General features: G+C 40.0%; 1 protein-coding gene across 3 annotated transcripts in view; it reads left to right on the forward strand.

The window, feature by feature from the left end:
• Positions 1-1555: 1555 nt before the first annotated feature.
• The window catches only part of plxnb3 (plexin B3), a 94192-nt gene continuing 79691 nt past the window's right edge, over positions 1556-16056 (forward strand). For all 3 annotated transcript variants that reach the window (XM_067394413.1, XM_067394415.1, XM_067394416.1), the window contains exon 1: positions 1556-2002. The gene's annotated coding sequence lies outside the window, so the exon portion shown is untranslated. The remainder of the gene's footprint in view (positions 2003-16056) is intronic.

Raw genomic sequence — 16056 nt, forward strand, 5'->3', positions numbered from 1 at the left:
AGAATGACAGACGGACAGACAGATAGATAGATGTAAAGATAGATTGACAGTCAGATGGATAGATAGAACGACAGATGGACGGACAGACAGATAGACCGACAGTTGGATAGATAGATAGAAAGAGAGATAGATAGAATGACAGACGGACGAACAGACAGATAGATAGATGTAAAGATAGACTGACAGTCAGATGATAGACAGAACGACAGATGGATAGATAGATAGACAGATGTATAGATAGATAGACAGACAGATGGACAGATAGACATGTATGTATAGATAGATAGACATGTATAGATAGATACAGATGTATAGATAGACAGAACGACAGTCAGATAGATAGATAGATAGATAGATAGATGGACAGACAGATAGATAGACATGTATAGATAGATAGAAAGAGAGATAGATAGAATGACAGACGGACAGACAGATAGATAGATGTAAAGATAGATTGACAGTCAGATGGATAGATAGAACGACAGATGGACGGACAGACAGATAGATAGATAGACAGACATAGATAGACTGACAGTCAGATAGATAGATAGATAGATAGATAGAACGATAGATAGATAGATAGATAGATAGATAGATAGATAGATAGATAGATAGATAGATAGATAGATAGATAGATAGATAGATACAGATGTATAGATAGACAGAACGACAGTCAGATGGATGGATAGATAGATAGATGGACAGACAGATAGATAGATAGACAGTCGGATAGATAGAAAGAGAGATAGATAGAATGACAGACGGACGGACAGACAGATAGATAGACAGACATACATATAGATAGACTGACAGTCAGATGGATAGATAGATAGATAGAAAGACAGACATGTATAGATAGATAGATACAGATGTATAGATAGATAGATACAGATGTATAGATAGACAGAACGACAGTCAGATGGATAGATAGATAGATAGATAGATAGATGGACAGATAGATAGATAGATAGATAGATAGATAGATAGATAGATAGACAGACAGACAGACAGATAGATAGATAGATAGATAGATAGATAGATAGATAGATAGATAGATAGATAGATAGATAGATAGATAGATAGATAGATAGACATGTATAGATAGAGAGATAGAGAGAATGACAGACGGACGGACAGACAGATAGATAGACATATAGATAGACTGACAGTCAGATAGATAGATAGATAGATAGATAGATACAGATGTATAGATAGACAGAACGACAGTCAGATGGATGGATAGATAGATAGATGGACAGACAGATAGATAGACAGTCGGATAGATAGATAGAAAGAGAGATAGATAGACAGACATATAGATAGACTGACAGATGGATAGATAGATAGATAGATAGATAGATAGATAGATAGATAGATAGATAGATAGATAGATAGATAGATGGACAGATAGATAGATAGATAGATAGATAGATAGATAGATAGATAGATAGATAGATAGACAGACAGACAGATAGATAGATAGATAGACAGACAGACAGATAGATAGATAGATAGATAGACAGACAGATAGATAGATAGATAGACATGTATAGATAGATAGAAAGAGAGATAGAGAGAATGACAGACGGACGGACAGACAGATAGATAGACAGACATATAGATAGACTGACAGTCAGATAGATAGGTAGATGGATGGATGGATGGATGTGCCATCTCTGACCGAAGGGTGTCGCTGTGGTTCTATATAAGGTGTCACCGCACCGCTCCCTGCCTCAGTTTCATTCCCATGAGAAATGACTTTCAGCTTCAGCTTTTCAGTGCGTCTGTCTGTCTGTCATCCACGTGTTGCGCTGCGCGTCTCGCGTCCTGTCGGTTCACCGGGAAGTTTCGATGCTCCGCGAGTAACAGCACAGATCAGAGCCGGAGCAGGAGTCGCGAGCGGACCGGACTTTTCCATGTTGGACACACATTAACCGACACCAGATTGTGCTGAAGTGTTTCTGAGGCAGGTAGAGTGAAGAAACGCTTTGAACTGCGGAAGGTAAGACGTATATATGGGTGTGACGTCACGGCGATACATTTGTTACCTTTGTTGTTTGTTGCATTTGTTCCAGTCTTCAGCAAGTGCACAGTTACACCCGCTCAGAGCGAGCCCGTTAACACAGATCAAACAAGTGAAGAAACATTTAGGATACGAGACGTTATTTCTCAAACACCTTGCTTGCGTGAATTATGGTTTTTGACTTGTCTGTTAAAACTTGCAGATGGGACATGCCATGCTATACAACCAAAACTACTTTAAACTTTTTTTTTTTATTCTTGGATTATTATTATTATTATACACATGTCATTTTTGAGAATATTAGTACTTTTAACCTTTTGATGCATGAGAGTCTTGCAGATCTGTATTAAAATGGACACCTAATAGTTACTATTCAAGTACTGTGCCACTTTCATCCCCCTATTTAATTTAATTTATGGGTCATATAGAATTATAGGGTCAAAGGTGATCACCCATGGTGGTTTGCCTGTAATATCACACCCTGAATGGTTAAAATATTAAAGATCCATTTACTGCAGTAGACAACACATCAGAGGTTTAAAATGAATCGGTCACGCCACCGACCTTAATACTACATCATGTGATTAAAATGTGATTAAAAGTGTTTCAAAGAAATCAGCTGCAAGATCTAAATATAGACTTTTATATGTCCATGTGTATTGTAATATTAAATCTTGAATGCATATTAGTTGCACATGCTTAATGGATATTAGTTAATGTCCACGTTACATACAGACCCTCTCAGATGAAGAGCTTTATTGAATGTGTCATGCTTGATCGGCTTCACTGTAAGGCTCTTGCATCGGGAATAGTTTGCATTCTTACACGCCCGGTGGCTCGAAGTGTTTTTTCAAGCTCTGGTTCGTTCATTCATGATAAAAAGGCATTTCTTGTGGAAGTAATTAGGCAGCATCAAAGCCAAAGAGATCTTGTTATTTCAAACCTCTGAATCTAGTTGAGCCAGACGTGAGCTTTGGTGTGTCAGCGTTTGACTCTCTCCACCTGTCTGTGCGTGTGCAGCAGATGCGTGTTAGAAGGTCCCTTATAAGGAATGAGTCCTTTAGTCCAGAGAGAATGCAGAAATGGATCTGTCTGAGTGGCAGATGTGTGCTGTTGTCACACTGATGTGGACCGTTAGATTCAGTACTGAACAAAATAAATTTTTCAATATTTAGTAGATAGTTCACCAGTGCAGAACTCACTGTCATGATGCTAGGGTGTTGTTGGCGGTTGCTAAGACGTTGCTAGGGTGGTGCAAAAATTCATGTGCCAGTGTTTTGATATGGTACTTCACACTACTTCCAAGAGACGGACAGACAGACAGATAGAGAGATGGATAGATAGACAGACAGACAGACGGACAGATGGATGGATAGATGGACAGATGGATAGATAGATGGATAGATAGATGGATAGATAGATGGATAGATGGATAGATAGATAGATAGATAGATAGATAGATAGATAGACAGATAGATAGACGGACAGACGGATAGATAGACAGACAGACGGATAGATGGATGGATAGATAGATAGATAGATTGACAGGCGGACGGATGGATGGATGGATGGACAGATAGATGGATGGACAGATAGATGGATGGACGGATAGACATAGAGACAGACAGATGGATGGATAGATAGACAGACAGACAGATCGATGGATGGACAGACGGATGGATGGATGGATGGATGGACGGACAGAGGGATAGACAGATGGATGGATGGACTGATAGACGGATGGATGGACGGACGGATAGATGGATGGATGGACGGACGGATAGACGGATGGATGGATGGACGGACGGATAGACGGATAGATGGATGGACTGATAGATAGATGGATGGATGGACGGACGGATAGACGGATGGATGGACGGACGGATAGACGGATGGATGGATGGATGAATGGACGGACGGACAGATAGACGGATGGACAGACTGATAGATGGATGGACAGACGGATGGATGGATGGATGAATGGACGGACGGACGGACGGATAGACAGATGGATGAATGGACAGATGGATGGACGGATGGAGGGATAGACAGATGGATGGATGGACTGATAGACAGATGGATGGACGGACAGAGGGATAGACAGATGGATGGATGGACTGATAGACGGATGGATGGATGGAGGGATAGATGGATGGATGGATGGATGGACGGACGGATAGACGATAGATGGATGGACTGATAGACGGATGGATGGATGGAGGGATAGATAGATGGATGGATGGACGGACGAATAGACGGATGGATGGACGGACGGATAGACAGATGGATGGATGGACGGACGGACGGACAGATAGACGGATGGACAGACTGATAGATGGATGGACGGACGGATAGATGGATAGATGGACAGATAGATAGATAGACAGATAAATAGACGGACGGATCGATAGATAGATAGATAGATAGATAGATAGACGGACAGACGGATAGATAGATAGATAGATAGATAGATAGATAGATAGACGGATAGATAGATAGACGGATAGATAGATAGACGGATAGATAGATAGACGGATAGATGGATGGATGAACGGACGGACGGATAGACAGATGGATGGACGGATGGAGGGATGGATGGATGGACGGACAGAGGGATAGACGGATGGATGGATGGAGGGATAGATAGATGGATGGATGGATGGATGGATGGATGGATGGACGAACGGGTAGACGGATGGATGGATGGATGGATGGATGGACGAACGGGTAGACGGATGGATGGATGGATGGATGGATGGACGAACGGGTAGACGGATGGATGGATGGATGGATGGACGGACGGACGGATAGACAGATGGATGGATGGATGGATAGATGGTCGGATAAATGGATGGACAGACTGATAGATGGAAGGACGGACGGACGGATAGATGGATAGATGGACAGATAGATAGACAGATAAATAGACGGACGGATCGATAGATAGATAGATAGACGGACAGACGGATAGATAGACGGATAGATGGATGGATGAACGGACGGACGGATAGACAGATGGATGGACGGATGGAGGGATAGACGGATGGATGGATGGATGGATGGATAGATAGACGGATAGATGGATGGATGAACGGACGGACGGATAGACAGATGGATGGACGGATGGAGGGATAGACTGATGGATGGATGGATGGATGGATGGATGGATGGACGGACAGAGGGATAGACGGATGGATGGATGGAGGGATAGATAGATGGATGGATGGACGAACGGGTAGACGGATGGATGGATGGACGGACAGAGGGATAGACGGATGGATGGATGGATGGACTGATAGACGGATGGATGGATGGAGGGATAGATAGATGGATGGATGGATGAACGGGTAGACGGATGGATGGATGGACGGACAGAGGGATAGACGGATGGATGGATGGATGGATGGATGGACTGATAGACGGATGGATGGATGGAGGGATAGATAGATGGATGGATGGACGAACGGGTAGACGGATGGATGGATGGACGGACAGAGGGATAGACGGATGGATGGATGGATGGACTGATAGACAGATGGATGGATGGAGGGATAGATAGATGGATGGACGGACGGACGGATAGACAGATGGATGGATGGATGGATAGATGGTCGGATAGATGGATGGACAGACTGATAGATGGATGGACGGACGGATAGATGGATAGATGGACAGATAGACAGATAAATAGACGGACGGATCGATAGATAGATAGATAGACGGACAGACGGATAGATAGATAGATGGATAGATAGATAGACAGACAGACGGACGGGTGGGCGGGCGGGCGGACGGACGGATGGATGGATGGACAGATAGATGGATGGATAGATAGACAGACAGACAGATCGATCGATGGACGGACGGATAGACGGATGGACAGACTGATAGATGGATGGACGGATAGATGGATAGATGGACGGATAGATAAATAGACAGATAAATAGGCGGACGGATGGATAGACAGTCAGACAGACATATAGATGGATGGATGTATGTATGGATGGATGGATGGATGGATGGATGGATGGATGGATGGATGGATGGATGACGGATGGATGGATGGATGACGGATGGATGGATGGATGACGGATGGATGGATGACGGATGGATGGATGGATGACGGATGGATGGATGATGGATGGACAGACAGACGGATGGACAGATGGATGAATGGACGGATAGACGGGTGGATGGATGGATGGATGGATGGACGGATGGATAGACATGGATAGAAAGATGGATAGACACGGATAGACGGATCGATAGATGGATAGACGGATAGACAGACGGATAGATGGATCGATAGACGGATAGACGGATAGATAAATGGATAGACAGATGGATAGACGGATCGATAGATGGATAGATGATAGACAGATGGACGGATAGACGGATGGACAGACCGAAAGACAGACGATAGATGGATGGATGGACGGATAGACAGATGGATAAATAGATGGCTAGACGGATGGATAGACAGACTGATAGATAGATGGATAGACAGATGGACAGACGGATGGATGGATGGATGGACGAATAGATGGACGGATGGACAGATAGATAGACAGACAGGCAGACGGATAGATAGAGATAGAGAGATAGATAGATAATTAATTAATTAATTTTTATAATTTATTTAATAATCAACACTCAAATAATAACAGTTGTACAAACAATTGCATATAAGGCCATTTTTATATCAACTTCATAACAAGAATTATTTTTCTTTGAAGTAACTACCTGTGTGATGTAAATCCAATGGAATATTGTAATCATTCTGTTCATATTACATTATCATTTGAGTTCTTTTATGTAAGGGAAGCGGGTGTAAAGGTTAATGCACACATTACGAGAGAGGGGATTGAACATGTAATAAGTGCACTGTCACTTTAAATAAAAGCATCTGCTAAATGACTAGTTATTTACTAGTGTCCTCCATCGGTGAGGCTTTACCAGTCTTCATCTCAGACAGAACCTATTAATGATAGTGTCTTGGTGCAGCAGACTGAGGGAGGATTTTAGCAGGCTTGGTGAACGCTGAGCAGATGTGCTGCTGTATCAAGCAGGGATGTCTTGAAGCATTTTGGCTCATTTTCACCAAATCAACACCGTGGTCGGTCCTTCACACTCCACAAGCGTGCACGAACACGGGTAGAGTTCATCAATGTCAGAAACACTCTCTCGTTCTCTTTTGCGTATCTTTCTTCAGCACATTATGCATCCACACATGACTGCCTATGAAAACTGTCAACAGCATAACAACAGAATAATTGCTGTTTTGTTCTACTGAAATGATTCTTTCTTTCTTTCTTTCTTTCTTTCTTTCTTTCTTTCTTTCTTTCTTTCTTTCTTTCTTTCTTTCTTTCTTTCTTTCTTTCTTTCTTTCTTTCTTTCTTTCTTTCTTTCTTTGCATATTGCTGCTAATTCTTCAAATAATCCCTCTCTCTTGTTGTTTCTCTCTCATCCTCTCATTTCCTTCATTCTTCTTGCGGTTCAGGGGATTTTCTGTTGAACTGATTAGTCTGTTTCTTGTGTTAATAATCTCTAATCTACGCCCCTCTGCCCCGCTCTCATGTGCTTAGCACTGCAATACTGAGTAATGAGGCTGTGTCCCATGTGCACTGTATACTAGTGGTTGACCAATATAGGTTTTTTAACGGCCAGTACTGATGCCGACATCCAGAGAGCAGGGTCACCCGTGGCCGTAATGCTGATATAATACACATTAATAATGGCAAACGAAATTAATGCTTATTCATTTAATCAAACATTTGAAAACAGTCACGTTAATAGTCTGCTTAATATCTGCTCCCCCAACAGACATTCTACTGACTATAAATGACTTTGCAACGACATGTCAACCCTAATCGAACAGTCTTCTACTAATAGACCTTATGTAGCCCCGCCCTTTTCTGTCTTCCGGTTTTTATTTCCAAGATCTTATGGATTTATGAACAAAAGACTCATTTTAAAATCTTCACAGTCTACTGACATTTATGACATTCGCTTCAGACATTACAGTGCCCATGATAACTTTTGTTAACTCTACAATAATTTAATCAACATCACCAGCTAATTACCCTTCCACAGCGATGCCATAGAAATATACACTGCTACCGCAAAAGCATGAGTACAAATATAAAATTCTAAAGATGGCTGCGGCTGTTCACTGAAAGGATTTTTGGGGAACCAAAAGTAGTTCTTCTATGGCATCATTGTGAAAACCACTTTTTGGAACCTTTATTTTTGAGAGTATGCATTTAGCCACTTCAGAATTAAAATTTCCTGATAATTTACTCACCCTCATGTCATCCAAGATGTTTATGTCTTTCTTTCTTCAGTCGAAAAGAAATTAAGGTTTTTGAGGAAAGCATTCCAGGATTTTTCTCCATATAGTGGACTTCAACGGGTTAAAGGTCCAAATGTCAGTTTCAGTGCAGCTTCAAAGGGCTCTACATGATCCCAGACAAGGAACAAGGGTCTTATCTAGCGAAACAATTTGTCATTTTCTAAAAAAAAATATGCTTTTTAACCACAAATGCTCATCTTGCACTGCTCTGTGATTCAGTTATCACGTTGGAAAGGTCACGCGTGACATGAGAACATGAGAAAGAGTGAATAATGACAGAATTTTTCATTTTTTGGGAGAACTATCCCTTTGAGGACAAGCAGCAGCATGTTTAGGCTACTATTAGCACTATTTGAAAAAAATAATTCTAGAACAATTTAAATGAAATCAATTGGGTGTTTTATATTTTTCAGGTAAGTATTCAGGTCCAGAAAATAAATAATCAAATGTAAAATAACAATGCATAGTCTTCGCTGTATAAATTGAATATAATTAGCCTAATCTGTGTTGCAAAAGTGATTTTCTCTTTGTATTTTGTTGTTTCTTAACATTCAGGAAGCAGCAAGCCTGCTGTGACTTTAAGACCGGATGCGCGGATAGTTTATAATGATACACCTCTGTTTTCTTTGTTTGGGTTACCTAAGCCATAAGCAACTGTGTTTGCTTATGGACATTTTGACATAATTCTGCGTGTAAATGTCCGATGCGGCTGTATAAGTAGATGCAGAAGTGAATGCGATTCGGTGTTCACGTGCATCTGTGTAATAGGACCTAAACACGTACAACTTTTGGTAAACTTTCAATTCCTGCGATGTATATAATGGTTGCGCAAATCGCGATACCGATGCTAAAACGATACATCGTGCAGACCTAATGTGATGCGAATGTACGTCGAGTTGTACAGTATTATTGGGACGGAGGCACTAGAACTGCAACTGTTAAAATCAAGCTGTCATTTGATATGCTCTTGGGGGCCCCCTGGTGGCCACAGGGGCCCTAAGCAGCCGCTTAGTTCGCTTATGCCTTGGCCGGCTCTGCGCGTGACGTAGGCGGAAGTACCGAGCAAGTGTTTACAAAGCGAACTTGCAAAGACTAAGTCAAACTATGATTGATGGGTGATTTTGAAGTTGGAGGACAAAATGAGATGGAGTTTTATTGCCCTACCGCGGTACTTCCACCTACATCATGCGTGGGCTATTCAATGTGAATACGTAATGCGTGGCGCATCACAGAGCAGTGCAAGATGAGCAATTGTGGTTTAAAAGTATATAATTGTTTTTTTATTTTTAGAAAATGACAGATTGTTTCACTAGATCAGACTCTTATTCCTCATCTGGGATTGTGTAGAGGCATTTGAAGCTGCAATGAAACTGTAATTTGGACCTTCAACCCGTTGGTAACTGTTGAAGTCCACTATATGGAGAAAAATCCTGGAATGTTTTCCACAAAAACCTTCATTTCTTATCGACTGAAGAAAGAAAGACATGAACATCTTGAATGACATGGGGTGAGTAAAGTATCAGGAAATTTGAATTATAAAAGTGAACTAATCCTTTAAGTTAAAACTTTTTAACTTTGACTCCATTGGTGTTCCATTCATTTGTACTGTTATTAAAAAGAATGGATCAGGGGGCATGATTAAATGTATTATTAACTGGACTAAATGAATGTCTGCAGGGATGAAGTCATTTTTTTCAGGCCAACCCAGAAGCATCACCTTTGTTCCCTCAACAAAAACACAATAGGATTTTTTTCCATTGTCTTTTGGATAATTACAGGAAATAAGCTCTCTGAGTGACCAACAAAAGTTTGATTCTTACAGCTTTTGTTTATAATAATAACTTTTATGAACATCTAAATACAAACGCCAGAAGGAAAAATCGAAATACTCCACTCAAGAGTATTATGAAAATGTAACATGAAAGTTTCTTGAGCTTTTGTTAACCCATAAACCTTATTTCACACATGTAACCAAAAACCCAGAAGTTTAAAAATGCTAACTCATTTCCGGTTTTAGGACTCATTCCTGCAGCCCTCTATAGACGGCACTATTTATTACTAGTCAACAAGGCTGTCAGATTTAGCTAATGATACAGGAACACTTTTGTTTATCAAAAATGTGAACATGGTTATCTAAGCAATAAGGTATGAGAGGCTGTGCTGTATCATGAATAAGTCACAGTTGAAGGGCGTTGTTAAGCATGATGCGAAGAGGAGGAACCCCTTCAGCCGTGACTTATTCACGATACAGCACTAGCCTCGAGTAACTTATTGCTTTTATAAAACGGTTACCACACAATACAAATAGTAAATCCAAAAATATGTGTCAATGCAACTTTCATGAAGTAAACTTTCACTAAAGCCTTCCTTCCGCCGGAAAAAAATAGTCCCTGACCGTGAACAGCAGCAGAAGTTACATTGTTACGCCATTAGATGGCAGCAAAGACTTTCTTTATGAGTGTGTCGGTCAGTAGCGAAGACTTTTACATTGAAAAGACTAAATTGTTGTGAACGCGGAACAAGACGCAACTGACAAATGCTTTGACTAGCGCTGTCAGTGACGGGAAAACCCCTCAACTGTTAAAAGGACAAGATAACACATCGGACATTTAAACTGATTTTTTATTATGAACATAGGACTGACCTAAAGGAAGTATGCAAGTATAAACTCGATCTCTTTCTCACCACACTCTTCTACATAATACAGTAAGCTTCAATGAACAATATCAATTGAGAACAAACAGTTTACGTTGCTAAGAGTGGTTGTGTAGTGATACACAGAATGGTATATTCTTCAATCATTATATACTTTTCTATGTAAAAACAAGCCTTTGTTGTTGGTTGATTTAAAAGCTGTTTTCTGAGAGCATTTGAAGTCTAAATGTTTAGTTTAGTAAGCTCTGTAAAAATCATTTTAATCCTCATAAGCTGTTTATAAGCATATTTGCAGTGTAATACTTCAGCGTCAGGAGTTTTGATCAGTTGCGATCAATTTATTTTTTTTTGTTCCGTACAGATTCTGTCATAGTTCAGACCCATATGGGTGTTACGTAAGCGCTGAAATCCTTTTGTTTTGTAGAAACACCCATGTGTCTGCACTGATGGATTAGGTTGGTTGCTCTTGCCTTTGTTCATCCTTTAATCAATACTAGGGAATCGAAAATTCCCATATTTTATGGAGAAAGATTCCAAATAATTGCAGAAACATTTGTTATTCTTTAAAAGACTAACTTACTGATTGGTTGTGGTAAATGTATGATACGCCCCTATCTGAATTTATTGATCTGGAAAGTCATAACAAGATGTGCTAGAGAAAGAATAGTAGTCTTTCTACTTCAAAATTTCATGTTTAATTCAATGTTACTTGACAATTCTTTGCAATTAATAGTGGACTTTACTAACAATTTCAGTTTCTACAGCAGTTTTTTCCAGTATGTGTGAATCACTGCAGTGATTTACATACGAAATTGGTGATTATGATGCGCTAAATGAATTAGACCCATTTGGAGTGTGATGTATTTGAACTACATCTGATTAAGCAACTATTGTGTCCTTGTTGAGAAGAGATTTTGCTTTCAGATTTGGGCTCTGGCTTTACTTTCTTTCAAAATGCCAAAACCTGGAGATGCTGAAGAGGTTACGAGTTTGACATTGACTGCCCTCAGCATTCAACCTGGATTATAATGGGATTTCCTTTCAAAAGGATGGGACGAATCACACACACACACACACTCACACCAGTGTACCTACCAACCCCCCGCTCCAATGCATACATACACACACACACACACACACGTCGTATCGACACAAAGAAGACATCTGTTAGTGCATTGTTAATCAGTCATCTACGAACTCAGGGTTATCCCAAGGATCACAGGCGCAGAAATTGACTCCGTGAAATTAAATTAAGGAAGACCCTTCTGATGTGGGGTGTTTATTGACTATAACCTGTTTTTCAATGAGCTAATGAGTTTTTAACTACCATTGTTGTGATTTTATGTTGCTAGACTTCTTTAACAGCTGATGTTACTTTGGTTATTGTGTGCGTTGTTTGTTTAGGAAGTGCTCGACTTGTACTCATACAAGTATGCAAAATCCCATTGTAATGATAATGTAAATTAGCAGGGGGAGTAGATATACAGGTCTGACCAGCCAAACGGTGTGTGTTTGTCAGTGTTTATGTTGTAAATGTGTGTGTGTGTGTGCTAAGAGAGGTCGGGAATGACAGCCGTGGAAGGGGGATGGGGGCTTGTGCATCAAACACAAGAGAAAACGCACGGCCGAGACTCAGCAAGCGACCAAAGGGCAAGAGGAGGGAGGAGAGGGCATGCTTGTGTTCCTACACCTGCTCCAGAACAGGATTAACTCACCCTCACTATTTAGTGTCTTATCCCTAGAAACATGCTAGCATATGTGATCCGTTTTGTTTGTTTTGTTTCTGTCCGTTTAGAGATTAGCGCTACTGGAAACTGTGTGTGTGCGAGAATGTCACATGTTTTGAAAGTTCCCAGGGCACCCTCACAAAAACAAAACGCTTCTTCCAGCGCTAGACAAGAGTTTAAAATCCTTTTGAATCTAGCAAGTTAAGCATTGAAGAAGCTTGTTTTGATGTTTTTATCTGCTGGAGCTTTGAGAATTGATTTGCTGAAAAATGCAAATTCTGTCATCATTTGCTCAAACGATATTTCTTGTCCATGAAACAAAGCTATAGGCTGCTCTTTTTATATAATATATAAAAAGAGCAGCCTATAGCTTTGTTTATAGGCTATATATATATATATATATATATATATATATATATATATATATATATATATATATATATATATATATATATATATAAATATATTTATTTATACATTTCATTTTATATATAATATATATTTGTGTGTTATGTGTATATGTTACCATTTTAAACAAAATTATTAAAATATTATAATTTGTATTAAATATTTATAAAATATATAACACTTTATTTTACAGTGTCCTTATTACACATTACATATAGTTACTGTAGTTATAACCATAAATTATTCATAATAGTAAATAAAGTCCAGCACAGTCCACATTGATCTACGCTGCACAGTTAAATCTTCTGCCCAGCACTATCAGTTGGTTGCAGTCTCTGGTTAGAGAGTTGGACTTGTAAACCGAAGGTAGTGGGTTCGAGTCTCAGTACCGGCAGGAAATGTAGGTGGGGGGAGTGATTGAACAGCACTCACGTTACCCACAAATGAGGTGCCTTTGAGCAAGGCACCCACCCCCAATCGCTCCCCAGGCGCTGTAGCAAAAATGGCGGCACACTGCTCCGGGTGTGTGTCCACGGTGTGTGTGCGTGCACTTGGAAGAGTGAAATGCGGAGCAAAAATCCCAAGTATGGGACACCATACTTGGCTACACATCGCTTCACATAATTCACTTAAATAAGCTAATTTCCTCTGTTATGTTCAGTGAGTTGAGCAGATAATTGGTCAATTTTATTGAGTAGCACAGTCACGCCCCACGTTTGTAACAGTTAGCTTCCTATGCAGCTGGCCCCGATAAAATCAGTGGTAATTTTGGGAGGAAATGTGCAATGGTACATGGTAAAATGTGTTAAATTTAGAAGAGATCTTGTGCTCTTATTGACAGTATAATCAGATTAGCCAGAATGTATAATAAACAAACATGCAAGGTGTGGGAAAGATGTAGAACAGTTTTTATGTGGACAGTCATTACATATTCTTGTGTATATCGTGAACTTCCCAGGTTTGAATGCGAGTGTGAATCAGAACTATGACATAGGGGAAGATTTTAGTAATTAACACTTTTAGAAAGTTCCTCACACCAAGTTTTGTATAACTTTAACAGACTTGGTGTATAGCAAATAAGTCATATAAACTACTTTTATAGTGCTTTTTGTGCTTTTAGGAGCTTGACAGTTGTGGTCTGCTTTTATTTTATGGAGCAGTCTGGACTTTCTTCTACTATAAATGCACTAATATTCAAAGGTTTGTGGTTGGTAAGTCTCTTATGCTCACCAAGGCTGCATTTATTTGCTCAAAAAACTGAAAACTGTAATATTGTGAAATATTTTTACAGTTTAAAAGGGAGCTATTATGCCCCTTTCACAAGATGTAATATAATTCTCTGGTGTTTTCCAGAATGTGTCTGTGAAGTTTCAGCTCAAAATACCCCACAGATCATTTATTATAGCTTGTCAAATTTGTGTGTGAGCAAAAACACAGCGTTTTTGTGTGTGTCCCTTTAAATGCAAATGAGCTGCTGCTCCCCGCCCCCTTTTCAGAAGAGGGCGGAGCTTTAACAGCTCACGCTTCGGTTGCTCAACAACAACAAAGCTGGAGAATCTCACGCAGCCAAAATGAGGATTGTCAGTAACGGTGTTCAGCCTTACATTGTTCAAACCGGAGTCGACACTGATGGAGAGACTCAGGAAGAAGTTACAACTTTTAGAATGAAACTGGACGTTTCTGAATGGTTAGAGCAGTGGTTCCCAAACTTTTTTGCTTGGAGTACCCCCTGAAGGGATTACCATCCTTCTGCGTACCCCTTCTCTTCCACTTCCACTGCAGTAACACCTTTACCATTAAGGGACAATATTTGCCTCCTAAATTGATTTTCTAGTGCATATTTTTACCTTTATGAATATAACTTTATAAAATAAATAATGTTTATATAAAAATGTCCAATAGAGAAATATGCAATGATGGTTAAACTAAGTAAAACTTTTAAATATTAAACTAAACCCGCCAGTAGGTGGCAGCAAGTCACTGTTTTTATGAGTGAGTCAGCGAGTCATTCATTCAGTAATGAAGCAAGTGGCTGTGAATGAATCATTGACTCTCATGATTCTTTCAAAGCCGCAGAATTGTTCGCGAAACACAGATGTGTGTTGTAGTTCTGCTGTGGTTTTTGTTTAAAATATTATTTCATTGGAAAATAAAGTAAATACTGACAGTACTGTGTTTAAAATGTAGCCTTTGTTTTGTTTTTTGACCTGTTTATAATAATGTCACGTTTGCAGTCATGTGGATATTTAGGAACAATTGCATTCTTGCTCGAACTCACACAAGGTATGTTTTTGTATCGGAGAAAGTTTGAGTCTTAAATCCACTATCTGCGTCTATATTTGTTCTTTATGCGAGTAAGTGCTAAATCCCCACTTTTACAAAGGTGCATTGTCGAGAACGACTTATTTATCATATGCATGCTCCTTGTGTGGATACAGTCACTTTTGACCACAAATGATGAGGTAATTTGAGCATTTCGGCAGTTAGAAAACATGCTCAATTTTAATATTATTTTAAGTTAGAATTAAATTAGCATTTTGTTTGCGTACCCCCTTTTGTCACCTCACGTGCCCCCAGGGGTACGCGTACCCCAGTTTAGGAACCACTGGGTTAGAGGATAAATGTATGTAGTTGCTGTGGAGTTGATTCCACTCATCCACTAGCATGAGCCGTCATGTTAATCTTTTGTGCAAATCCAGTGTTGAATTGACCCTCGTTTGTGAAGCAGTCCGGCGTAAAATGACGGCATGGCAACCACGCTCTACTACAACAACTTTTCCTTTTCTCTTAAGCAGCCCAACATGGTCTCACCTCCTTTGTTACGTCTTCCTGGGGGCGGGGTTTATGTAAATTGTGGGGTTTGTGATGTCACCAACCCGGGAAGAAGGTCA

This window comes from Chanodichthys erythropterus, chromosome 9 (assembly GCF_024489055.1).
Source record: "Chanodichthys erythropterus isolate Z2021 chromosome 9, ASM2448905v1, whole genome shotgun sequence".
NCBI classification, from domain to species: domain Eukaryota; kingdom Metazoa; phylum Chordata; class Actinopteri; order Cypriniformes; family Xenocyprididae; genus Chanodichthys; species Chanodichthys erythropterus.